Source organism: Polistes canadensis, unplaced genomic scaffold, assembly GCF_001313835.1.
Source record: "Polistes canadensis isolate GaletaPanama2010 unplaced genomic scaffold, ASM131383v1 scaffold_23, whole genome shotgun sequence".
NCBI classification, from domain to species: Eukaryota; Metazoa; Arthropoda; class Insecta; order Hymenoptera; family Vespidae; genus Polistes; species Polistes canadensis.
Window position 1 is genome coordinate 858,530 of NW_014569570.1, and position 3,771 is coordinate 862,300.

The following is a 3,771-nucleotide window of genomic DNA, read 5'->3' on the forward strand; positions in this document are numbered from 1 at the left end:
GAAAATATGTTATAACTATTCCACGATATGAAATATTTTATGAAGAAACTATTTTTATCGAACTGTGATTTCTTTTTTATATTCTTACGAATGAACATATTATTATTATTATTATTATTTTTTTTTCTTCTATTTTTTAATAAAGATCACGTCGATTTAGAAAGTAATAAGGTTCCTTATGTCTTTTTATTTGAATAATTAAGAGTCGTATTAATAAAATTAATGAATTTTATTGATTAAATATATGTATTTTTTTTTTATTTTTTCTATTTTTTAAACGATGGAACCTTTTCTATATCTGATTGTATAAATTTAAAAAAATATGAAGATATCTTAAGTACTGATTTGTTATCTCAATTTATTTTCTTATATTTATTTAAAAAATACAATTTATTTTTAATTAAATAACAATCAGTAATATCATATCGTTTCAAAAAAAGTATTTCTCGTTGTATTTTTCTCTATTTGAAATTATATACGATTTTATTATACACCATGGAATATTTTTTATTGAAATTACATACTTCATGAAATCGAGCTTGGTAAATAGACTTTTTGTATCGTCTTTGACCTTTTCAACAATTCGTAGTACTTGTTGGATATAATCAGGGAACTTTCTTCCATTTCTAGTGAACTCTTTAATACGCATTACGAATCGATCTTATTTTTCTAATATATTCTATTTAAGATCTAACGTTTGTTCAATTGAACGTTTTCTATGCATCATCATCATCATCATCATCAGAAGAATTTATCCTATGAATATTCAATATAACAAAAATATGAACGAATATACATCGCATAAGTACGAACGATCTTAATTATATATTTTTTTTTTTTTAAATAAAAGACAAATTTTTATATTTCAACTCGTTGAAGGAAAAGAAAGAAAATGTTGTATTAAAAATACAAATCTATACAATTTACGATTTATTTAAAATAATATTAATCAAATTATTGATAATGTTATTATATGAAAGATATCTTGAAGAAAATTGATCATCCTTCTTCTTCTTTTTTGTTTTGGTGGCGAGGGGTGGGAGGGAGGGCTATTAAAAAAAAACAATTCGACAATGATGAAGGAAAAAAAAGAAACAGTGTCATTGGAAACAACGTTTGTTACTAACTTAGCTCGTCAACTAAGAATTATGCATAGATGTATGGGACAGAGTACAGCTGTAACTGAATTACAGTTTTAAATAATTTAACCTTAGAAACATTCTGCCGATACGTGGTTATCGTTGTCAGCGCCATCGGTTTCTCATCCACCAGCTAAGAAACAAGAAAGTTAGTATTTATCAGGGTCATTATTAAGGTCATCAGCTTCTTAAGAATCGTCGAATGTGTAGATAGAAGAATATGGCGACCATTTTTATATCCTTTATCGTATACCAATTTTGATTATTTGGATGAATTTGTTGAAATAATTTTTCTTTTTAAAAAAAAAAAGAAAACACACACAATTCTCATTTAAATTGCATTATTAATGTTTTATTATTCGGTTCGATGTCATGTTATATTATGACGAAATTAATTTCCTTTCTTTTTTTGTTTTTTTTTTTTAGAAGAATTATTCAGGATAATATATAATATGTATATTCATAAAGTTTTCGATATATCCTTACGAACAATCGATATCTAAACGCTAAATGTTTCAAAAGCTACGTTATCCATTATTGAATATTTTATCCGTTCTAATAAAGGGTGTCTTTATCCTCCTCTCCTTTTGTTATTCGATGTGGAAACTATATTACGAGATAATCGAAGTCATATGACATCACGTAGTTTAATATTTTCAAACGATTATCATTAAATCTATTAATTGTGTTAAATTGTTACTATACGATCGGTTACGTGTGTATAAGTATCTTAATATTATTTCTAAAGAATTTATATGATTCGTATCGATAAATGAACGAGTTATGTTAATTCGTTGAACATCATTGAAATATCGATCACGTTTTATTCAGAAATTTTTCTTTTTTCTCTTTCGATGAGAAGAAAACAAAAAAGAAAAGAAAAATTTGAAATTAGAAAATATATTTAAAAATATTATTTCCTTTTTTCTTTTTGTTTCTTCTATTCTTTTGGTATAAATTTCATCGATGAAAGTTTTCATAATCGGTGTCGTAACGTTGAAATATATAAAATAAAGGAATTTAGAAAACTGTAAGATTTCTACTACAAGGACAATTCTAATTCCATATATCTAACCTTCAAATTATTACATACTGTACGTTAATTTGCTGGTAAGCTTTTGTATTAGCATATTAAATTCAACAATCGTTTCTCCAAACCGCAACTTAATAAAGTGGGTTAAATTGTCTTTACACAGGGAATAATCTTTCGATTATGTGAGTCAGACTTTGTTACCACATAAAACTCACTTTCGATCGTGTTTTTTTATTCGACCACCATATCCAAGGAAAAGAATTTTCCTTGGCCCTCTTCTTAGCGTATAATATTTATACAATTAAATAATGAAGTTAAAGAAAAAAATGGGACAACCGAGATATTGGTCGTAACAACAAACACACAAAATATCGAAACACGAAGATTATTTCGAATAACATTTTATTTATTATTAACACGATAAAATTGTATTATAGATTGTTTATTTGAAAATTTGATTAATCTTATCCTAATTAAATAATACATTGTTCATACAATGTGTCTATACTTATAAAACTGAACCGAAAATCATGTATCTATTGTTTCCAGATATTTAAAGTATTACATTTGAACGACAATTAACAAGAACTATCCAAGTTCATTTTTCAACAATATATCGTAAACATTACATTAAATTATTTTAATTTAAATTAATGTTGTATGACACATGAAATAACTGAACAACATTGATTTCCTTTTTAAATTTCGACTCATTTTATTCAACTTATATAATTATCTGCATACATATGTAAAAATAATGGAGTCTCAAAAAAATAATAATAAAAAAAAAAAAACAGAAGGAAAAAAAAAGAGATTGAAGAAAATAAGATCTCATTAAAAAAAACTTCAATTAGAAGACACCTAGACAGCTATAATAGACCTCTAGACCTTCTTAGTGTGTTATGTTCGAGAATAGTCGCATGACGGCAGTAGGGAGAACTTGACATTGAACCTGTACACGTACGCATGCTTTAACTATACTGAGAAATGGAGACACACACACACACATATATACATATACGTTATGAGAAATATAGGTAAGAGAAAGATAGAGAAGAAAGAACAAGAGAGACAAAATAAACGTTTAGAATGGTGATACCTCAGAATACATACGAATACTATGAAAGTTCTATCCATTAACGTAAGCATATGCAAAAACGTGTATGTATCACTATGTGTATGATGTATATGAAAGAGTGGGGATAGGGGTGAATACGATGAGCTTGTATACGCATGTGCAGTTCCCATAACAACGACGCGAAGTTGCTTGCTACGACCCCTATTTGTTACCTGTGTTAAGTTCTGTTATGGTATCGTCACGGTGCTCATAGTGAAAAAAGCTTTAGTACCTGTTGTAATTTGTTACTGATCATTCTTCACTAGTAGAAATAACAATTAGAAGATAACGTCTAATTATTTGTTAACTATTTCAACGAATCCCATCTGGACATCAAACTAAATCATTAAAATAACTTGGTGTTCATTTAAAAGTATACACGACTGACGTTCAGGGTCACGGATAAACACACATATACAATTTCTGACAACTATATTATCATCTACACACAAAGTGGTTAACGTGGACGTTAAAAAAAATTG